General features: G+C 43.8%; 1 long non-coding RNA gene across 2 annotated transcripts; it reads right to left on the reverse strand.

The window, feature by feature from the left end:
- LOC148501642 (uncharacterized) lies at positions 1 to 25075 on the reverse strand. 2 transcript variants are annotated; one of them, XR_015870033.1, is made up of 3 exons: positions 24916 to 25075; positions 1223 to 1363; positions 1 to 852 (listed from the first exon to the last, which is right to left on the reverse strand). It is a non-coding gene; the product is annotated as an uncharacterized LOC148501642 (long non-coding RNA). The 2 variants fall into 2 exon arrangements; XR_015870034.1 differs by having other exon boundaries at positions 1 to 898.

The following is a 25075-nucleotide window of genomic DNA, read 5'->3' on the forward strand; positions in this document are numbered from 1 at the left end:
TGCGCTGTTCTCACAATATATATACGCCCGTGTTAAACCCTGCTAGTTACCTGGGTAACTGAGAGACACCTGACAGGATCCAGAGTTTGTAGCACAATCCTACCTGCTCACTCCTCTAATCCCCTATTGCTGCTACTGATACAGTAAAACTTCTCTCATAAATTGTTAGACATATTTCCCCAGTTCCCATTCAATTACCGTGTAAGTATGAGAAATGCTCTGATAAATATTACAACATTCTGTTCTAAGGATACATTTATGTAAGAGACTAATGTAGAAATTGACTGCTGCTGACTACTCTTTACCCAATATAGCTTTGCAATTGCATATAATTAGTGGATAAGCTTCACTTGTATATGCATGAGTAGATCGTGGCTATTACCAATGGTGATAAAAATATTCAGACTCAGGTCAGTTTATCTTGGAGGTATTATAGCTGTTACTGATTGCCATGAGACATCATTTATGCAACGGAATGCTTACTAAATTATATATTCTCTATCACTTTTGGAGGTGACATGCCTTTCAGTCTTCAGCATGTATTTGAGACATTATGAAAATTTGTCTGAAATGAGTAATTCTCACTAAAGTCAGTGAGAAAAATGTCTTTGTTTTATCATTTGATTAAAACATTTTTTAGAAACTGGCACAAGATAACTAAATAAAATATCTGCAAATACATATAATTGGAAAATTTCAATCAAAATTATGTTGGTAAGATAATATTAATATATGGATTTTACATAGATATCTTTGCAGGGGATGCAGTCAGGATGCAAGCTGACCGGATGCTTGCTGTCAATATACCAACGCAGAAATCCCGACTCCCATCAGAATGCAGATGCCGCCATTCTGTAAAGATCAAGATACAGACATCGCCATCTCGACCACCGGTATCCTGATGGTAAGTATGTGGGTTAGGGTTAGGCTGGGGATGGGGTGATTAGGTTTAGGCACCGACCAGGGAGGGTTAGAGTTAGGCTGCGGGGAGGAGGGGTTAGGATTAGGCACCAGTGGGGGGAGGTTAGGGTCAGGCAGCACCGAATGAGGGTTAGGTTTAGGGTGCGGGAAGGGGGGGATAGGTTTAGGTACCACCGGGGGGAGGTTTAGGTTAGGCACCACAGGGGAAAGGTTAGGGTTAGGCACCATCGGGGGAGGGTTAGGGGGGTAGAGGGGGAGGGTTAGGGTTAGGAGGATAGAGGGGGAGAGTTAGGCTACTTACCGGCCCCTCTCGGGATCCTGAACATCGGGATAACGCTATCAGTCTTCTGACAGTCGGCATCCCAACCACCAGTCAATTGTATGTATTCCCTTTGCAGATAGAAGATTTCAAAATGAGGAAGCATCAGCTGACGGCGTAGCCCTATAAACAGATGCAAGTTAAGAAGTTGAGCATAAAATCATTTGTGATAAATTAGGATTTTATTAAGCAGGTTATACTGTAGGTAATACTAGCCATTGATGCTTGGATCGCGGTTGCTTACTCTCTTGGAATGTCTTTTGAACTCCAAAAATTAGGGGGAGACCTATCAGACTTCTAAATGAGCAAACAAATCTCTCAGGGGTGGAGAGGGGCAATAACGCAACCTGCATCATCATGCACCTTCCAGGTGCGTGGAGCTTGCTTGATTGCTCCATCCACATCTCACTGTGAACAACGTCATCCAAACCTGCCCACATGTTTTTTTGCTACATCACATCCAGAACTCCCATGAGCAAGGTATGAAAAGTGGGTAAGTAGAGGGCCATAACTAAGGGTGTGCAAACAGTGCCGTCACCCTGGGCGAGGCATTTGGCTTGCAGTGTGCATGGAAAGGCACCATGCAGCCTATAGAGCCACCTGGACCAATCTAAGGACTCTTCTGGCAGTACTCTACTTCCTGGTGTCGATGGCCCCAGCCACCAGGTCAGGGCCGTATTAAGGGCAACTAAGTTGTGGGGGCCCCTACCAGTAAAATTTCCACGGCCCCCGCAGCCACTACTATGCCCTTTACCTAGGGAGAGAGAGGAATAGAGAGAGAAAGAGAGAGGGGGTGGAAGGGAAAAGTAAGAGGGGGACAGAGATGGCATTAGCCGCTGTAGCCTATGGTTTACACTGCACATAATTAGCCGGCAGAGGGATCCGCCGAAACCCTCCCCGGCTATGGAAGCTGTGCATGTGCAGGCCGCGGGAATGCGCATGCGCAGCAGCCCCAGCGCTGGCCTGCAGCTCTCTGGAGACATCGCCTTTCGGAGTCCATGGTCCTGCATGTCCCGGGTGATACATCTGGCTGCTATGATCGCATTTTGCAATGCAATCATGGGCGGTACTGTCATGCCCTGATCTCATTGCAAATAAATGGGGGCCTTAGTGAGAACGTTGCATTACAGCCCAGTTACGTCTCTTCAGTCATTAGTGTAGATGCGTATGAAGCTGCATCACCCGAACTTTCATCTGCTCAGATTTGGCACATGCACACTGTGAAAAACACCAAACATACAATGCACCAACTAGTATAGGTTCAGCTTTGCACCAAGACTCCAGTGTGATATGGGCAGCTGAAATATAATAATTATAATTGGAAATCATTTTTTACAAACCCTTTGGACAATTCTTCAAAAATGCTGCTGTTGGCACTTAAAAACCATTTAAATAATAAAGACACCCACGTTACATTATCGCCATATTAGTTATGTAAGTTGATCACTTAAATTTGTGGGGAACAGATGCTGAACTTTAACTGGGACATTTAAGGCACATGCAAGATGTCACACTACAGACTGGAAAAGATACATACATGAATGGGAGTATGCAGACAAGATGGAGCAAAAGGGGAGGCAAAATGGAGTAGTAGTCAGAGCGGGGTTAGAGCAGTGGAAAGAAAGGGTGGGGCCGGACAGAGCAGTGGCAGAGTGGGGTTGGGGGAGGGACTGAGGTGACCTATACACACACGCATAGATGCCATTGTATGGCTAGTAACTGTGGGATGGCCCTTCTCATCTCCCACTTTATATGTTCCTCCCCTCTTCCCTCACAGCTCCCGCTTCGTTCTTTCTCCCCCCTGCACCCAAACGCGCAAACCCATTTGTGGCACCTCTGCCCATCCCACTTGTGGCACCCCCCTTCGTGGCAACCTGACCCCGCACATCATCACCCCCTGTCACGGCACCCCCCTTCCTTCATGACACCCCAATACTAGAGACAACCCCAATGCCCAAATGCAGGATTTTTAGGAGGGGGTTTATATATATATTGTCAAAGCCGGATGATTGGCTGAGACTAGATCTTAAATTAATATCGGGCGACGCCATCTTGTGTTGCCCCTGATGACGCCATCTTGCGTTGTCAGCATGAAACCATTGTGTGCGATGCTAATATGCCATTATTAGCATCGTGCGACTGCTTTGCTCCCGAATATTGTTGAAAGTCCTACCATACCCCTCGGTCTAGGAGAGTGGGTCCAGGAAATGGTTGCCAGTGTAGGTAAACTCCTGATCCTCATATTGGTTGTCATCTTAGTAATTGGCTTATGTGTCAGATGTGTTCCTGCTGTGTTGAAGTGTGGAAAATGTACTGCTAAGGTAAACTGGGAGAATTAAATTATGATGGTGGTTAAGTGTAATAGTATGCATACTAAGGTAAATGAAGAACTGCATTACAATCCTGAACTAGAATGTACCATCAGATGATGTATAGATTTAGACATGCATGAAATGTATTATTAAATGTTATTTTAAACATCCTAAATAATGTAAGTCCCTATCCCCTTCAATACTTCCTTTATAGGTTAGGTGCATCCCCACATCTTTCCCATGATCTTCCAAGATCCGCGGTGTGTGTATAAGGGTAGTTTTATGTCCCTCCCAGGGACACATTATTGATGGTTTAATGACCACATTGTGCTATCCCATAACATAACTTTAAATAATATTTCGTAGTGTATGACTGAATAAATTTAAGACCAGAATGTGATAGCATATTGTTTGCTATCAAAGGGTGGACTGTCGAATCCGGAGGATTGGCTGAGACCAGATCTTAAATTAATATCGGGCGATGCCATCTTGTGTTGCCCCTGACGATGTCATCTTGCGTCGTCAGCATGAAACCAGTGTATGCGATGCTAATATGCTATTAGCGTCGTACGACTGCTTTGCTCCCAAATATTGTTAAAAGTCCTACCATAGCCCATACACACATTAAATAAAACATAAAATATATAAGACGCACAGCGCACAGTTGCGCTGTTTATCAAAGCACTCTACACATAAATGCACCACGCATATTAGTGACTATATGCAATATTCTCACACTTACACATACCAAAATTTATAAAGAGGTTCCTCCACATTAAAAGCTAAATATTAGAGGTTTTATGGCGAATACTTATGTCTACTAGCTTATGTACCTTAAATATCGTATACATTACATTTCACAACATATCATGTTTGGTACCATTCTTAATCACTGATTATTTGCAGATTTCCGGTTCGACCTGCAAGGAAATCGCATCATGTGTTTGCAAGATACGAACAATATGAAAATAGTGGTTAGAATGTGAAACTGTATGAAGTGTTTTTTACTATTTTAAACCAGTTCTTCGGCGGGAAAACCACACAAAGCAACATCTGAGGAACTGGGACATATCCCTAGTGATGCTATATGAACTGTCCAATGACCTGCATCGTACCAGAATGTCCATGAGCAAGACCCAATGGAAACCCGTTAACTAGTTTCTTTGTTTTGGGAGGGTATATAGCTTGCATACTGGTTCTAGTATACAGCCATTCTCTTTGGATGACCACAGGCTTCTGGACTGATGACTGTATGCTGGGACCAGTGCGCATGCGTATGTATTGGGCTGTATCGTATATTCTGTATTTTATTGTCTTTGCACTAATTGTGCTAGATGAAAGCGTGTACCATTCTTTTGTTGCAATAAGAACTTTTTGTGCGTTGGAACCACAATTATTGTCTAAACAGCGATTATTTCTCTCTAGCAATTTAAGGGTATTCATAATATATATATATATATATATATATATATATATATATATATATATACACACACACACACACACACACACACACATATATATATGCATATATATACACATATATATCTATGCATACATATATGAATGCTAAATATATGTACAGTGGTGTTAGAAAGTTTGTGAACCCTTCAGAATTTTCTATATTTCTGCTGAATTTTGGCCTAAAACTACCTCAGATTTTCACACAAGTCCTAAAAGTAGATAAAGAGAACCACATCAAACAAATGAGACAAAAAAATTAGACGTGCTAATTTTTTTTATTAAGGAAATTGATCCAATATCATATATCAGTGAGTGGTAAAAGTATGTGAATCTTTGCTTTCAGTATCTGGTATGACCCCCTTGTGCAACAATAACTGCTTCTAAACATTCCGACTAATTGTTGATTAGTCCGGAACATCGGCTTGGAGGAATTTTACCCATTCCTCCATCAGGGCCGCAACTAGGGGGGGGGTAGAGGTGCACGTGTACCGGGTGCCGGATTGCAGGGGGTGAAAAAAAGCCACTTGAGGTGGCTTGGGGGCTGCAGACTCAGAAAACGGCCATCCAAAAATGACCACCGCCAAAGAGGAGACAAATGCTAGAGGTCCTTGCTGGCCATCTAGTGTCTGTCTCCTTTGCGGCAGCCATTTTTGGATGGCCGTTTTCAGCAAATTCCATGCGGACTAGCTGTCCGCATGGACTCTGCTGAAAACGGCCATCCAAAAATGGCCGCCACCTAGGAAGAGACAGATGCTAGAGGTCCTACCGGACCTCTAGTGTCTGTTAGGCCAGCGCAATGCACACAGCGTTCCCGGCACTGGGAGAAGATGCTGAAAGCTCATCATCTCCCGTGAAATCCCCTGGCAACGAGCATAAACCCCCCTGGCAACGAGCATGAAACCCATGGCAAGAAGCATAAACCTCATGGCAACGAGCATAAACCCCATGGCAACGAGCATTTAACCCCTGGCAACGAGCATTTAACCCCCTGGCAATGAGCATAAACCCCATGGCAACAAACATGAAACCCCATGGCAACGAGCATGTAACCCCTGACAATGAGCAGGTAATTTTAAAGTAATTAGAAGCCTTACTGTGGGGTATAAAATGGTGTCGGGCAAATATGTAAGTGGCACTTTGATAATAGGCATTACAGTGTGTGGCATAATGTGTAATGGGCATTATGGTGTGTGGAATAATGTAAGTCACTATACCAGGGACGTCTGAGTAGTGCACTGCCTTATGGAGGAGCAAGGACAAATTCAGATACAGGAAGAGAGGGGGTGCAAAATTGCTGCCTTGCACCGGGTGACAAATATCCTAGTTTTGGCCCTGCCTCCATACAAAACAGCCTATGTTTGTGGATTTCCTCCCATTAACTGCTCGCTTCAAGTCCTTCCACAACATTTTGATTGGATTAAGGTCAGGACTTTGACTTGGCCATTCCAAAACTTTAAATTTATCTTCTTTAACTATTCTTTGGTCAAATGACTTGAGTGCTTTGGGTCTTTGTCTTGCTGCATAACCCAAGTTCTCTTGAGATGTAGCTCATGGACAGATGCCCTGACATTTTCCTTTAGAATATTCTGGTATAATTCAGAATTCATTGTCCCATCAATGATGGCAAGTCATCCTGTGCCAGATGCAGCTAAACAGGCCCAAACCATGATACCACCACCATGTTTCACAGATGGTATGAGCTTTTTATCCTGGAATGCGGTGTTCTCCTTTTTCCAAACATAACGCTTCGCATTTTAAATCAAAAAGCTTTATTTTGCACTCCTCAGTCCATAAAACTTTGTCCCAATAGTCCTCTGGCTTTTCCAGGTGAGCTTTAGCAAACTGCAGATGGGCAGCAATGTTCTTTTTGGAAAGCAGTGGCTTTCTCCTTGCAATCCTGCCATGTACACCATTGTTGTTCAGTGTCCTCCTGATGGTGGACTCATGAACATTAACATTTGCTAATGTGTGAAAGGCCTTCAGTTGCTTACCTTGAGTTCCTTTGTGACCTTGCAAACTATTAGACGCCTTGCTCTTGGTGTGATCTTTGTTGGTCGACCACTCCTGGGGAGGGTAATAATGGTCTGGAATTTCCTCCATTTGTATACAATCTGTCTGACTGTTGATGGAGTCCAAACTCTTTAGAGATGGTTTTGTAACCTTTTCCAGCCTGAGTATAATCAACTCTTCCTCAGGTCCTCAGAAATCTCCTTTGTTCGTGGTATGATTCACTTCCACACACATGTGTTGTGAACATCAGACTTTGATAGATCCCTGTCTTTTTAAAAAGGCAGGTTGTCCTCTCACACCTGATTGTCATCCCATAGATTGAAAATACCTGACTCTAATTTCACCTTCAAAATATCTGCTAAGCCTGAAGGTTCAAATACTTTTGCCACTCACAGATATGTGATAATGGACCATTTACCTAAAAAAAAAAAAAATGAGCATGTCTAACTTTTTGGTCTCATTTGTTTGATTTGATTCTTTTTATTTACTTTTAGGACTTGTGTGAAAATCTAAGGTACTTTTTGGCCAAATTTAATCAGAAACATAGAAAATTCTGAAGGGTTCACAAACTTTCAAGCACCACTGTATACTGTATATATGTGAAACACACAGCACATATACATACACATACAATGCATAGTTACAAGCACACATAGAGAAGACATACACAAAGCATACTTACACACATAGCAGCATCTCCGTCTCAGAAAAAAATGTGGTTTGTCGAGGGGGTTCTGGGTACTTAGTACCCCCCTGTGTGCACCACTAATGATATCCCCCCCTCCCATTGCCCACATGGTTCAGCTGAAAAATACTATCCATGCAATGAATGGATCCTCTCGCTTCAATTTCTTCATGATGGTAAGTTCTGGTTATGTTTTAGGGACATATTTATTATACACATTTTGTGGGAAATCCCCCCAAAACTAACATTTTTGGGGGGATACCCGCAAAATTTAAATATCCTCTGAATATATTTCCCTGTTTCTGATCGCAATAGCTATGGCGTTAGCCATTGTAGCCTATGGGCTACATCTTGCACAATCCCTCCCCAGTAACAGTCACTCCCACATGTGATGTCTAATGACCACGCATGCGCAGTAGGTCCGCAACATAAAGTAAAGCTATCGCTAATACGATCACTTTTCTTTACACATCACAGTCGGGCACCTATTGGAGCGCATGTCCCTGGGGGTGATTTTTAATACATCTGGGTGGAAATTAATTTCCTATTGCTGCGAATAGCAGCAGTAAGAAATTCTATTTATCAGGTCTTAAATCCAGTATATAATAAATGGGCGCCTTATTGTTGTAATCTTATACTAATACATTAATATCTAGGTAGGTATATTCGTATAAATATATATCTATAACTCCCCCCCCTCCCAATCTTTATATGTATATGTATAGACTCTAATTTTGCCATGATAAGAAGGCAAACTATATTTAAAAGAGCTAATGCATCTAAGTTCCCTCAGTCATATGCAGATGACCCAATTAGAACTTGCATACTCTGTTCAGCCATCTGTTAAATTCACACAGCAAAGCGGGGACAACAGCACAGACACTACTCTTAAATGACAGTCTTGAGAGTCATCTGTCATTCATTATTCATTACCATGTCACAAGTCACAAAAAGCAGACATTCACCATAGAAGACTTGCTGGGTATCCAGTACTAGGTTGCATGGGTGACTGAATGCATTCACTATAGGTGATTGTATCACTTGAGTCACTAACAACATTTTTGTAACCCCTTGTTCAGGTGACATGATCTCTTTTCCATTATCACCGTGTTAATATCCATGTACAATTACTGACAAAATTCAGTGCCTCCAAAAAGTAAGATGGATTTACTGGTTGCACTAACCCCAGAAACTTATGTTGTGCCAAACCAGGCTGCCTAAACCTCAGAACCTCTGACAAAGTTAGTGGTTCTTAACAGCACCAGGCCTAAGACCTGGAAGTGTGCCAAGCATAAGTTGGCGACCTGGGGGGAGTCGATGACGTGTCTCCTGCGGAATCATGTCATCGTAGCCCCCGCACCGCCCACTTATGCTGCTGCTACGCCCCCTGCTGTGCACAGTGTCAGATTGGGACAAGAAGGGCCCCCCAGGGGAATGCAATGTTAGGTGCCACTGAAAAACTGCCACCATTTTCATCAGGGACAATTTGATTACACAAAGACACTCATCTAAATACCACTAGACATCATCAAACAACTGGGAAAAATGAGTGTTACAAGTCCAGTCCAGGACTTGTCTCCTGCCAGTATTCCTCCTGCTCCTGACCATGCTTCTAGGTTGCTGGTTGCTAGGAAACCCAGACGTCAGAGGATTTCACATGTTTCCTCCTAGTGTTGCCTGATTGGCAGCTGATCCTATTTGAACTCCCTGGACTGTCGCCGCCCTGTCAGCTATAGTTTTCATGTGGAACTTTTGGTTATGCAACTTGCTTTCTGTGCATCCAGACTTCCAGTTATTATCTGTACATGCTGTGTGTACTCTGCTCACCGGCTTCTAAGTGACCCTAGTACCCCAGGTTCAAGCATTGCTGTCTACAGGGCCCTCCAGGCCATACAGCTATCCTGCTTCAACACCACGTTCCAAGCATCGCTGTCTACTAGACCCTCCTGGCCATACAGCAATCCTGCTTCTATATCACGTTTCAAGCATCGATGTCTACTAGGCCCTCCAGGCCATCCAGCACTCCTGCTTCTACACCACATTTCAAGCATCGCTGTCTACTAAGCACTCCAGGCCATCCAGCAATCCTGCTTCTACACCACGTTTCAAGCATCGCTGTCTACTAGACCCTCCAGGACATACAGAAATCCTGCTTCAACACCATATTTCAAGTATCGCTGTCTACTAGGCCCTCCAGGCCATCCAGCAGTCCTGCTTCTATACCACGTTTCAAGCATCGCTGTCAACTAGGCCTTCTGGCCATCCAACAACTGTAGTTTGGACTGTAAGTCTACAGTATATTCTATTGACTGTCCTATTGTATCAGCTCCTTACTGCACCATTGACATGTTGTGTTTGTACTGGCCCTCCAGGTCCACCATATCATTTATAAAGTAAACTGCCATGACTTTAATATTCTGCTTGTGACTGTTCTTCGATGTGCCTCGTATCTCCAATACCTCCATCTCGGTCCTAGCAATAGCTAGAGGATCGTAACATTATAGCCAACCAAATCCTTGGACTACGATGGAGCATATGCAGAATCCAGCACAAATTCTGGCAGCTCAAATTCAGACTCTTACTCAAAAAGTTAATGAACTCTCACTTCAAGTTGAAGATGTCCGTACTTCCTCGTTACAAGCTGCTCTTACGGAGCCCAAAATGAACTTGCCTAATCGTTTCCCTGGGGACAGAAACTTGTTTGTAAATTTGCGTGAGAGTTGTAAACTTTACTTTAAAGAGTTGGACTTATTATTTCCCTGCTTCAGGGTGATCCGCAAACATGGGCATATGGACTGCCTTCCTTGCATGTTGCCCTTCAGATTGTGGATGCCTTTTTCCTCCAGCTGGGCCTGTTGTATGATGATTCAGAAAAGGTATCATTGCAGAATCCAAGCTTCGCTCTCTTAAACAAGGACAAAAAGCTGCAGAGGATTATTGTTCTGAATTTTGTAGATGGGCAACGGAATCAGACTGGAATGATTCGGCTTTGCGTAGTCAGTTTTGGATTGGACTTTCTGAGGTAATAAAGGACATTCTTGTACAACATTTCCCGGCAAAGACTCTGGATAGCTTCATGCAGACAGTTTTGACTGTCTGTATTGACTGTCATTTACGTGAAAGACGGAAAAAGCTTTAGTTGCCTACTAGGTCTCCCCCATCTTCTTCGTGGCCTCCTTCACTGGATCGTGAGGAGCCTATACAAATTGGAGCTTCTCGTGTGTCTCCGGGAGAAAGACGTAAAAGACGTTCACAAGGTGTCTGTATGTACTGTGGAGACAAAGCTTATTCCATAAAAAACTGTCCTTTGATATTCATAAAAAGGCAGGGTCTAAGGGCTTGATTCAGAGACGGACGCTCTGAAAGAGCGCTCGCTCTGAATCAGGGCATTTTTAATTTTTTTGTTCGGCCTCCTGGCCGCTCGCATAGCTGTGGGTGACCACCCACAGCTATAGTGAGCGGCCAGGTTGATGGTCGCGATGGTCAACACCATCGTGACCATCGGGCTTGCGACGAGACCCTTGTGGTAGGGTCTCATGGCTGCAAGCCCCAGAGAGCTTCTGGCTCTAATAGAGCTGGAAGCTCTCCCACTGACATCACTGGTGATGTCAGTGGTGCCGCCCCCAAACGACAAGCGTTCCGTTGGGAATGCCTCTGTTTGGCTGGCCACCCCCCCTGCCCGCCCACCAAACGGGGCGAGCTGTCACTCACCATCGACAGCTCGCCCTCTTTGGTGCGAGACCCGGAGCGACGGAGCACCCGTTGCTAGCCGGGTCTCGCGCATGTGCACGACGGAGCCGGCTCCGTCGTGCGCATGCCCAGTGGGCAAACATCGACCCGGGTTGCGAGCGCTCAGCACTTGCAACCGGGTCTGACTCAGGCCCCAAGTATACAGGAGGAATTACACTTAGGCCTAGCCTTTATTTCCTCCAAGAATTCAGTACTTGTTCCTGTATCCGTTCATTCATCTGATAAAGAGTTCAAGATACAGGCTTTTTTGGATTGTGGAGCAGCAGCTAATTTTATGGACTATTTGTTGTTTTCATAAGTTAAAGATTCCTGCAGTTCCATTAAAGCAAGAATTTTCCATTTGTGGCCTGGATGGAGTCTTGGGCCCTCATTCAGAGCCGTACGCTCTGAGCAGAGCGCACGCTCTGAATGAGGGCCGCCCTCCATAATTCTGGAGCGTCCTCCTGGACGCTCGTATAGCTGTGGGTCACCACTGGCCCTTAATCTTTAAAGGAACTCTTATGGTTAAGACACCTCTTATTCGGCTTAACGTGGGTGTTTTACATATAGAACTCATTTCATTTTTTCTTCTGCATTATCCTTTGTTCCAATTGTATTGGGCCTTCCGTGGCTTAAATTACACAATACTTCCATTGACTGGTCCTCTGGGGAGATTATTAAGTGGAGTCCTGAATGTCAGTCCTCATGCCCTTCACTCCCTGTGCGGATGCTACAATGTCCTGAAGTTTCGTCCGCTTGTAGCATTCCTCCTCTATATTTGGATTTTGCTGATGTGTTTTCTAAACAAAAAGCTAATGCATTGCCTCCACATCGACCATATGATTGCGCCATCAATATTGTTCCTGAAACAAAGTTGCCTAAAGGTCGTTTGTATTCTCTGTTCATTCCTGAGAGTAAAGCTATGGAGGATTATATTAAAGAGGATTTAGCCAGGGGATTTATTCGTCCATCCAAGTCCCCGGTTGGTGCAGGCTTCTTTTTTGTCCAAAAGAAGGATGGGTCTCTACGTCCATGTATTGACTTTACAGGACTTAACAGTATAACCTTCAAGAACTCATACCTGCTACCTCTTATTTCTGTGCATTTTGATGAACTCCGAGAAGCAACCATTTTCTCCAAAATTGATCTCAGAGGAGCTTATAACCTTATTCGCATTAAGGAAGGTGATGAGTGGAAGACCGCTTTCAACACTCATTCAGGTCACTATGACTACCTCGTCATGCCATTTGGACTCGCTAACACTCCTGCTGTTTTTCAGGATTTAATTAATGACGTCCTTCGTGAGTTCCTGCGTGTTTTTGTGGTTGTCTATTTGGATGATATCCTTATTTACTCCAAGTCAGAAGAGCTCCATTTTCAACATGTTTGTTTGGTTTTGCAACAGCTTCGTGAGCATCATCTTTTCGCTAAATTGGAGAAATGCGAATTTCACATCACTCAAGTATCCTTTCTGGGTTATGTCATCTCTACTAAGGGATTTTCGATGGATCCCAGAAAAGTCAAAGCAGTTCTTGAATGGGTTCAGCCCAATATTTTGAAGGGCATCCAACGTTTCCTTGGATTTGCTAATTATTACCGAAGATTGAACAATTCTTTCTCTACCATTGTGGCTCCTATTGTGGACCTTACCAAGAAAGGAGCAGATACAGCTACCGTAATTGGCCTTTGAAGGCTATCCAGGCCTTTGAAGATCTGAAGACTGCCTTTACTCATGTACCTGTTCTACGTCATCCTGATCCTGAGTTGCCATTTATTTTGGAAGTTGATGCATCAGAGGTTGGGGCTGGAGCAATTCTTTCTCAAAGAAGTCCTCCAAATAATAATTTGCCACTGCTGAACGTAATTACGATGTGGGGAACAGGGAATTGCTTGCCATTAAATGGGCTTTTGAAGATTGGAGACACTGGCTTGAGGGGGCCAAACATCAAGTCACGGTTCTCACTGATTATAAAAATCTGGCCTATATTGAAACAGCTAAGCATCTCCAGACAAGCATGTTGGGCTTTATTTATTACTTGTTTTAATTTTGTTATTTCCTTCCGTCCTTTTTTCTAAAAATGTTAAAGCTGATGCTCTCTCCAGAAGTTTCTTCTCTGACCAACAAGTCTTCATTTCTGAAGAACCCATCATTCCTAAAGATTTCATTCATTTTGCCTTAACCCGGACTCTAGCTGAGATACTCCAGAGATGCCAATCTGAAGCTCCATCGAATGTTCCTGCTCATCTTCTATTTGTTCCTGAGAGACTTAGGAAAACTGTCCTTTTGGATTTTCATTTTAAAAAAGCCTTTGGTCATCCAGGCATTACTAAGACTGTGGACATTCTCTCTCATTCTGTCTGGTGGCTATCCTTAGCCAAAGATGTCCGTGACTTTGTGTTAGCATGTGAAGTTTGTGCCCATAATAAGACTCCTCGGACAGCTCCTCCTGGTCTTCTTCTTCTGTTGCCTACACCTAAGAGACCTTGGACACACATTGCCATGGACTTCATTGTGGATCTTCCAGTTTCCTCTGGATGTTCAGTTGTCTGGACGGTTGTGAACCGATTAAGTAAACTGGCAGACTTTGTTCCTTTGTCCAAGATACCGTCGGCCAGAGAACTTTCTTCATTATTTATAAAACACATCTTTAGACTTCATGGATTGCCTTTAGATATTGTGTCTGATCGTGGCACTCAATTCATTGCACAATTTTGGAGAGTATTTTGTTCCTCGATGGGTATTTCTATCAATCTCTCTTCAGGATATCATCCACATCCAATGGTCAGACGGAATGTGCCAACCAGTCTCTGGAGCAACATTGTTTCATTTCCAAATGTTATTCAGATTGGGCCCTGCATTTGCCTCTGGCAGAATTTGCATTCAACAATGCTTGTCATTCAGCTTCATCTGTGTCTCCATTTTTCTGTGTCACCGTTCAGAATCCCAGAGCTAACTCCTTTGAACCTAATGTTTCCAGTGTGTCTACTCCGTCATCTGTGTCTCGTCGTATTTGGAGCAAAGTTCATCAAAGTCTCTGCAAAGTTTCTCTTCGTTCCAAGAGTATTGCTGACGGGTATCGAAGACTGTGTTTATTGAAAAAGGGAGATTTGGTCTGGCTTTCTACTAAGAATATCCAGCTGCACCAACCTACTCATAAATTGGGACCTAGATTCATCGGGCCTTTTCGAATTATTGCTCAAGAGAATCCCGTCGCTTTCAAATTGCAACTACCCAATTCTTTACATATTAAGAACACTTTTCATTGCTCTCTCCTCAAACCATTTTTTTCTCCCACGAGATTTGGAAGTAAGCCTAGTTCCAAACCTGGTCCAGTGATTGTCCATGGTCAACAGGAATTTGTTGTTGAAAGAATTCTGGACTCCAAGTTCTCCAGAGGTAAATTACAGTTTTTGGCTCATTGGAGGGGTTACAGCCCAGAGGAACGTTCCTGGGTTTCGGAAGATGCACTCCATGCTCCCAGACTGAAAAGACTTTTCAGTAGAAGTTTCCAGATAAACCTGAATCTGGGGGTTCTTCAATCTCGCGTCAAGAGGGGGGGTACTGTTACAAGTCCAGTCCAGGACTTGTCTCTTGCCAGTATTCCTCCTGCTCCTGACCATGCTTCTAGGTTGCCGGTTGCTAGGAGCCCTAGACGTCAGAGGATTTCACATGTTTCCTCCTTTTGTTGCCTGATTGGCAGCTGATCCTACTTGAACTTCCTGGACTGTTGCCGCCCTATCGGCTATAGACTTTTCATGTGGAACTTTTGGTTATGCAACTTGCTTTCTGTGCATCCAGACTTCCAGTTATTATCTGTACATGCTGTGTGTACTCTGCTCACCGGCTTCTAAGTGACCCAAGTACCCCGGGTTCAAGCATCGCTGTCTACAGGGCCCTCCAGGCCATACAGCTATCCTGCTTCAACACCACGTTTCAAGCATCGCTGTCTACTAGGCCGTCCAGGCCATACAGCAATCCTGCCTCTACACCACGTTTCAAGCATCGCTGTCTACTAGGCCCTCCAGGCCATACAGCACTCCTGCTTCTACACCACATTTCAAGCATTGCTGTCTACTAGGCCCTCCAGGCCATACGGCAATCCTGCTTCTACACCACGTTTCAAGCATCACTGTCTACTAGACCCTCCAGGCCATACAGCAATCCTGCTTCAACACCACGTTTCAAGCATTGCTGTCTACTAGGCCCTCCAGGCCATCCAGCAATCCTGCTTCTATACCACGTTTCAAGCATCACTGTCATCTAGGCCTCCTGGCCATTCAACAACTTTAGTTTGGGCTGTAAGTCTACAGTATATTCTATTGACTGTCCTATTGTATCAGCTCCGTACTGCACCATTGACATGTTGTGTTTGTACTGGCCCTCCAGGTCCACCATATCATTTATAAAGTAAACTGCCATGACTTTAATATTCTGCTTGTGACTGTTCTTCGATGTGCCTCGTATCTCCAATACCTCCATCTCGGTCCTAGCAATAGTTAGAGGATCGTAACATTATAGCCAACCAAATCCTTGAACTACGCTGGAGCATACGCCGAATCCAGCACAAATTCTGTCAGCTCAAATTCAGACTCTTACTCAAAAAGTTAATGAACTCTCACTTCAAGTTGAAGATGTCCGTACTTCCTCGTTACAAGCTGCTCTTACGGAGCCCAAAATGAACTTGCCTAATCGTTTCCCTGGGGACAGAAACTTGTTTGTAAATTTCCGTGAGAGTTGTAAACTTTATTTCCGCATGCGTCCAGTCTCTTCTGGTTCTGAGACACAAAGAGTTGGACTTATTATGGGCATATGGACTGCCTTCCTTGCATGTTGCCCTTCAGATTGTGGATGCCTTTTTACTCCAGCTGGGCCTGTTGTATGATGATCCAGACAAGGTATCACTTGCAGAATCCAAGCTTCGCTCTCTTAAACAAGGACAAAAAGCTGCAGAGGATTATTGTTCTGAATTTCGTAGACGGGCAACGGAATCAGGCTGGAATGATTCGGCTTTGCGAAGTCAGTTTCGGATTGGACTTTCTGAGGTAATAAAGGACATTCTTGTACAACATTCCCCGGCAAAGACTCTGGATGACTTCATGCAGACAGTTATCTGTAATGACCATCGTTTACGTGAAAGACGGAAAGAGCAGCAGTTGCCTACTAGGTCTCCCCCATCTTCTTCGTGGCCTCCTTCACTGGATCGTGAGGAGCCTATGCAAATTGGAGCTTAACAATGAGACTGCAATCGGAACTTGCAGCAGGCATCATAGGGAAGCCGTACCCAGAAGCAACAGGGAAAGCCATACTAGAGTGCACCACGTCAGGCTGAAAGGTGTCGTTGTGCTGATGTCATCAACGGGGGTTAGTAATCAAGGAAACCACTATACACATAAAAATATTACAAAGTGACTTTACATTAAAAAGAAAACTTTTGAGGTTCCGAGTATAAACGAGTCCCGGCTCGGATCACCTTTGAGGTTCTGAATTGAACTGAGTCCCGGCTCTGATAACTTTTGAGGTTCTGAGTAGAATAAAGTCCCGGTCTCTGATAACTTTTGAGGTTCCGAGTATAATTGAGTCCCAGCTCGGATCATGTCTGGGGTTCTGAGTAGAACTGAGTCCCGGCTCGAATCACTTTTGGGGTTCAATGTAGTCTGCTGTATGTTCGAATCTCTGTTCTGGACTGCATGTAAACAGGTCCAAATTACATGATGTTAGCTGTTCTTGTCAATTTTAAAGTAATCCAAAATCAAAACCAATTCTGAACCAAAACACTTGAGGGTGGTTTTGCCAAAACAAAAATACGGGAGTCCGCACACATCAGGATGCAGGTAAGTGTAATGAAGGGAGGGGGGGTCGCGGGGGGGAGGGGGGGGTCGCGGGGGTCCGTGATCGCGGGGGGCGGGGCTTAGCGCCGGGGGCGGGGCTTAGCGCCGGTGGGGGTAGTAGCGGTGGTCGGTCGGCGCATGCGCGGGCTCTTAGTCGCGGGCTCTTAGTCGCGGTATTTTTTCCGAAAATACCGCGACTAGAGTGCGGATGGGATCCGCAGGGACAGAGCTTTGTCGCAAGCTCTGTCCCTGCAAGGGATTTATAGTAAATCCCTGTGATATTGCCTGAATTCGCAATGCGAATTCACTCGGTAATATCACACTACAATCCGCATTCAATATGCGGATTGTAGTAAATAGAGCCCTTTATGCTTGTTGATATTGAAGAGTGATCTTGAAAGAGTGTTATTTATATTTCCACTCCAAATACACCCACTCACTCATACACAATGATGCATAACACAACTTGCACATGCTGAATGATTTGTGCAATAATAAACAAGCAGCATCACAATGTAAAATTAACCTTTTACACTTTCCCAATAACAATTTCATCACCATCACAAAATATGCAATTCTCTGCAAAAAATATTTCTAGATTTCCCATTAATAACATTTGCCGTTCCCCAGAAAACGTCCAGCTTGCGCACAGTGTTTCATCATCCACTATATGGTAGTCCCTATGCTGTGTTTTCTAGAGTAATTAGTTTGGGGGTTGTGTTCCAGCGCTTCTTAGGCCTTAAAGCTTTAAATGTTCACAGTTAGTGTCCAGGCAATTCAGAGCAAAGGAAAATAGTATAGAAGCCGGATTTCATTCTGCATTATCTTTTTAATAATGTATCAGTTCTCTTGACATACTGTGTACATTGTAATCACCTTTCATTTGAGGCAAATGAGCGCTGGACATAAATTTTAATCCCGATGTCCGTCGGTGGTGTCTAGATAATGATTTGTCTGAGGATTTACCTAGATGGGTGGTTCTGTGTAATTTCTATTTGACTAATTAGAGAAATAATAATAATAATAATAATAATAATACTTTTATTTATATAGAGCTTTTCTCCCATAGGACTCAAAGTCGCTTTATAGACATCAGAACACATGGTACATTGTACAAGGATTTGGTGTTGCAAAAAAATAGAAAACCACACAGAGATAATTAAAATCAACCGAAACCTAGAGAGCACAATAAGCATATTGCGGGGTTGGTGCAGACATTTTGGGAAATAACTTCCATGGGTTATATATTCCACCCACAAAGGTACCACATGAGGCAGCCGTCTTGGGTGCACTACGTAGGATTACCCTGGGTGGAATAGGTTACGCCTAGAAGAGATGACACAAAATGGGTGGTTGCAGCATCATGATGCTAGGAGTAGGGTCCCAACATAATAGTCAGGTCCATGTATTTTTCATCCCATCCACGAGTTTACCAGGTGAGGCAGCCATGGTGGGCGCACTATGTAGGTTACAATGTGGGTGATAAACCATACAAGGACCCAAGGAATATATGGGAAAACTGACACATATGTGGCAGTATGATATACCCTTTGTGAATAGATCCATATGAAGTACATCCTGCCCATGGAGGATGCACTTCAGTGGATGTATAGCACACCAGTATAGCATACAGTGGATGTATAGCACACCAGTATAGCATACAGTGGATGTATAGCACACCAGTATAGCATACAGTGGATGTATAGCACACCAGTATAGCATACAGTGGATGTATAGCACACCAGTATAGCATACAGTGGGGTGGAAGTACATTTTACAAAACAGGGATTAGTAAATACAGCAAACAGCGCTGCAGTTCGGGCATGAGATTTACGGGTGACTGAAACATTTGAAAAATGAAATGCACTGAATTAATACATCCACGTGTTTGTTCATCCTGCCCAAGAATGAACCATCCGAGGCAGCCATCTGGGGCGCACTGTGTAGGTTACATCTGGCAGGGTGTGCAAGTAGCGGAAGTATAACATCCAGGTGGAGAAAAAAAATAAAAAAGAATAAATGGTGACCGCATTTTAAGTTAAAACCATGTTAAACGTAATCAGAAATTAAAAGCTGATAGAGTGTTCTGCAAAAAGCCACAGCGTCTCCTTCGCTCGAGTGTGTGGGTTTGTCGTATCCAGCAGTTTGTGGAGTTCGATTTGGCTGCAGCATGAGACAGCAGCCCAACCCAGTCTCAGGTGAGTGTAAATGAAGGTGGAGTGGCAGCATTCCTGTGTGTTCGTGAAATTGTTTAAATTTTGGTTAGAAAGTAGTCAAAAGTCCAAATCCAGTTTGAACTCCGGTTCTAACGCCATGCTTCAGATGGCATGCTTAAGATGCAGGCTGCAGTGGCAGGCCAAGCCTGTGTGTGCAGGCTTTAAAATGAGTCCCTTTTGCAGGAAAGGCTAGCTCAGCTGGTACAGTGGGAGGGAATGTTTGAGCAGTTTGTTCAACAAGCTAATTAATGGTGGAGGGAAGATGCAGCCTCACAGTTAGAAAACAAACTTTCAAAACAGACTATTCTTTCAGTGAAAGGCATCAGCTATGGAAGATGGCATTAGTTTACCTGGAAAGAGATGAAAGATGATATTAAAACTCAGCTCTGGTTCTAACTCCATGCTTCAGATGGCATGCTTAAGATGCAGGCTACAGTGGCAGGCCAAGCCTGTGTGTGCAGACCAAGCCACTGTAGTAGAAGTAGCCTAAATTGTCTTATAAATAATCTCATACATGAGAAAAAGGGTTTAATACATAGGATATTTTATTTAACAAATATTGTTTTACAATACATTTTCAGTATAATGTTAAATAAAGATTGTAACTAAAATAAAATGGAATTGCAAAAAGATTGAAATCAATAATAAATTGCTTTGAATAAAAAAAGAGAAAAAAGTCGGTGACTGGAGGGGTCTTACTAGATATTAAGGGCATTAATCTAAATCGCACGGAAAAGCAAATGCATCAGCGTCTATTGGCAGTCTCCCATTTGTGACTTTATGCAAATGCCACTACAAACTCCTTCCCTGGTGTATATTCGTACGGCCGAATGTGCAAGGACTGAGACGCCCACTTTTAGCGCCCATGCGTGCTGCAATGCCAACTGGTGCCTTCTTATACATCACGATCGAAACTTACAGCAGCCCTATGGCAGGAGCAGTGACTCGTCTGACCATGGCCTCTTATACCTGCGGTGTGCATCTGTGAAGGCAGCTGCTTGCATTGGCACGCCTATGACACTCCCATAATACGCCGCCCACTGAACGGTCCATTTTTGCATGCACTGCTAGCTACTTCCCAGTCAAGGCCCAGAAACGCCACCTTTCTCATACCGTGTGTCCCTAATGCAAGAGCACTTTGTGAGTACACTCTGTGCAACGCATGCGCCGTGTCGGTTTTCAGAAATTGTTGCGCATACGTGAACATCGTCATTGCTTGCAGATTGCATGAGACTAAGAAGCAGGCCCCAAGTCTCCTCAGCTATGATGTATGAAGCTACGTATAATGTTAAATAACATATCCTGTTTATTATATCCAAAGGGTGAGCAATACCATAAATAATTGACACATTATAGTGTACACTATATATTTTTTCCTTTTTCCCTGACATATCCCTGGAACCTCTTGGAGAACATGTAAAGATTGAGGACCTAAGCAGCACCGATACACAATACCTAAACTAATTGCTAACTAACTGTTAAGTTCAGGTATTCCTTGGCGTGAGTTACATTCAATTACACACTATTCTAGAGTCGTAGCATAGGCCCTATCAGTGCTCCAGATTCCCAGATCTAACAATCTTCTTGCCACAATGGACAATTTTTTAACAATGCTTGGTTCATCCTATTGAAACTTTAAGCATTAACAATGAATAATGCCGCCCTAATCTGTCCAGTGTTTTCCATTGTCTTGGTTCACAGAATATGGTCGATCTGGAAGGCCACCATTCCAGTCTTGCCACCAACATGAAAATAAAGTTTAGTAACTTAATTGGACCACTGATTATATAGTTATATACCATGGTTTTGCTTTCCCATCGAGTCCATCCAGGATAATACTCAAAATACCCTACCCTAAGGCTGTGATCCTTTATGAACATGATCTCTTGCTTAAAGGATTTTCAAGCTTAGGAACCGTTTCATCATCTCCTCCTTGATGAGACTGTGCACTGTAGTTATTCTAGAAGGATGGGTGTTTCACCCAACTTCCAATAAAAGTCCTCTCTGAACTTTGGCCTGTTGTACTCAGGTAAACTTATCAAGCTCATTCAGGAGCTCTAGGTATTTAAAGCTCCAGTGCTTGAGGACTACTTATCTTACAACTTGTACTGCTCTGCTCACTAACAGTACAGTGTCCCATTTTGGAGCTCCTAACTGGCTAGTGCAACATTGGGTGCCACTTCTTGTCCTCTCAATAGCAAAATGGGTTCTTGCCCTTAGGTGTCATCTCTTTAGAGGTCACATATTCACCAGATTTTAATGGCCTACTGTTAATGAATAGACCGAACTTATTGTCATCTAACATCTACTCACAGTGCTGTATAAATGTGGCTGGGCCATGGGGCACCCCCTGACACTTGCCCCCTTGCTATCCAGGCTCAGACCAGCGAGAAGCAAGAAAAAGAAGGGATGGAAGCCCTGTACTAAGGGATGGCTCTTTTGCAAAAAAAATCACCCGGCCCTCAGCTATCCAGTTAATGACATTGAGACCAGGTAGGGGCATTGGGCCCTGGACCATCAGATACCACACAGCAGACAGTAGAACTACCCTTTAGTTCAGGGATGGGGAACCTCAGGCCTGGGGGCCGTAAAAGGCCCGCGGAATCATTTAGTCTGGCTCTCTGAGTTTTTTTCTGCTAGCGTCATCTGGCTAGCAGGGTACCTAGAATGGCACCCTGCAGCCAGAATCTATGCAGCTGCCCTTACAGCTCCCCGGAGCATCCTCAGGATGCTCCGGGCATTGCTGTAATCACTGGCGATTGTGGCCCCGACCCAGTGTGACTTCACATGGAAGGGGCATGACCTGCAACTGGCCCGCAAATTATGTTATATATATCAAAATGGCCCTTGGCAGAAAAAAGGTTCCCCACCCCTGCTTTAGTACCTCTTACAATTGGCCACTAGGCCCAAGCTACCCTATTTGTGGTATGTGGGCATATATGTTGGGCCAAACATGTGCTAAGAACCTTATTCAAACTTCATGTTCATTGTTAGAGTTTATTATAAATGTTTTTATTATCAGTATTCTTAGTGATTAGAGTGTGCAGCTGCATTTTCTTCTTTTTTTTCTGCACGGCACTACAAGTCTCAGCATGGTAGCACCTCTTATTATGTTTAAAATTGCATAATGCAGTCCAGCCCCCTCCCATTTCCTCTGTATGTGTGTATATAATGTACACTTGAAGATGAGACTCCTTCTGCTAGGTTAGCACCCCTCCCACCTGCCCCTATGCGAATTTAAAGTATGGGTCCTTGCATTGCAGTTTACACATGGAATGGGCACTATTATAGGTAAGTCCTGAATACATTGATATAATGTGTCAGTATTAGGGATGTTAGGGACCCACTTGATGTGGTAGGTGGGATAACATTTTTGGCCAAATGTGCTAAAAACCTTAAGTTAAACTCCATGTTAATAGAGTTTATTATAAATGTTTTGATTATCAGTATTCAATTTTTTAGTGCTTGGAGTGTGCATCTGCATTTTCATCTTTTCCCCTCTTTGCTCCTCAGCTGGCAGCGGGCTCAGGCCTTCCCTACCATGTTAGGATAGAACACAACACCTAATGGGGTTACCTTGTTATACAGCAACCGACCACAAAGCTAGTTAATAGGGACTGAATTGTTGTTGTTGATGTCATTATAATAAGAGTGGGGGTGTCGCACCTGAGCAGTAGTTAGACAGGTACTGGGTGGGAAACCTGTTGTGTATTTTGCAGGTGGAGATGAACAAGCAGTGGGCAGCCAGCCAAAGTGGACATACGACAGTGGTGTCACGGTGAGTATTGCTAGTTCCTTGTGTTGTCTCTTGTATTTCCCTTTCCAAAGATGTGAAATGGGTGTCTGAGGTGCTTGTGCCTGTGACGATAATATAACCAACCCAGACGAGACCAGCTAGTACACAGTCTGTTTTCTTTTCTTGCCAGCACACCACAGGGTATACAGTATGGGTTCCAGACTATAGATAGACTGCAGATGTTAGACAGTCAATAGGTCGACTGGGACAAAAGGTCAACAGGGACAAAAGGTCAACACACTAAATGTCGACATGTAAGAAGGTGGACAGGTACAAATGGTTGACAGGGTCAACAAGTTGACAAAAAATAGTTGACACATGATTTTTTTTTTTAGGGTTAGGCACTTACCGGAGGGTTAGGGTTAGGCACTTACCCTGACGGTTAGGGTTAGGCACCAGGAGGGGGGGTTGGGATAGGCACTTACTGGAGGGTTAGGGTTCGGCACCTACCTCCACAGTTAAAGTTAGTCACAAGGAGGCAGGGTTAGGGTTAGGCACCAAGGGGAGGGTTAGAGTGAAGATTAGGGCTAAAAAAATAAATAAAAAAAAATCAGTCAACCATTTTTGTGTAGATCATTTTCGCGTCGACCTTTTGTCCCTGTCAACCATTTTTACCTGTCGACCTTTAGTGTGTTGACATTTTGTCCCAGTCTACCTATTGATTGTCTAACATCTGGTGTCTATCTAGACACTGTCAACCTTTTTACTGTCTATCTGTTTATCCACACCCATACAGTATAAGGTATGCTTTTCTCTCAATATATTGAAAATGGACCCTGATCGAGGTTCTGCAGTAACAACCGCTCATTCCTGATACCACTGTAGGACTTATGAGACAGAACAAAACAACCGCACAGGCTAAAGTACAGGATAATTCAAACATACATATAGAAACCAAAAAATTTGTTGTTACCCTTATTACTAGTAGCTAGTACTACGTACAAATACCAAAATGGACCTAGTGTTATCTCTGTGTTCATTTAACAGGTAACAAATAGGTTAATATACAAAGAAATGAGTAACAGCGCTATCCCTTTTGAACTCTTATATATTCTGCTGGGTTCAGGCCAATGCCTAACCCACGTGACTTGATACTGCAATTGGTGATACAAAGTGGAAATGACAATATGACATAATCAAAATAGATCTTGTTATTTAATTGTTAAAATAACATGTGAATAATACATAAACAATCACAATGGTCTGCAATGCAAAGAAACTGCTATGTGGTTGATTTGTAAATAATGATTGGTTATGATAGAGTACACCGTCTGTGAACTCTTGGTAGAAAATAGGGGGATGATATAGTCCTTGGGGTGGATGTGTATAGGGCTAGCGGCGTCCCGCTGTGTCACCCATGAAAGTCCAGATACAGTTATCCAAATGATGTGTTTCAATTGATGGTGGCCCGGGCTTTCTTCTTGGCAGAAGAGAGGAGAACCACCTGGGTGGCAGTGCAGGATTTCCGGACCTGGGTCATGCAGGGTACAGTGAAGTGAGTGATACGTCTAATTAAAGACTGTATCCTGCACTTCAACTTGGTAACCTGTCACTCCCCTGTCTAGGTAGGGGAATCGTCGGACGCGATCACTCCTGACCTGATCCGGCTTCCCCCTCCTTTGTCAGAGACTTACCTGACTTTCTGTCCTCCCGTGTGGCCGGATCCCTCCTCCTTCTGCTCGAGGGTCCTGTCTTCCGTTCGGCGATGGCGGAGGCGGGCGCCCGTCTGCGTCGTCCTGTTCCGTTCTCCCTTCTCCGATGCTGTTACTTCCTGGTCACGTGTGTGTTGCTGGT

This window comes from Taudactylus pleione, unplaced genomic scaffold, assembly GCF_031769625.1.
Source record: "Taudactylus pleione unplaced genomic scaffold, aTauple2 ptg000509l, whole genome shotgun sequence".
Taxonomy (NCBI): domain Eukaryota; kingdom Metazoa; phylum Chordata; class Amphibia; order Anura; family Myobatrachidae; genus Taudactylus; species Taudactylus pleione.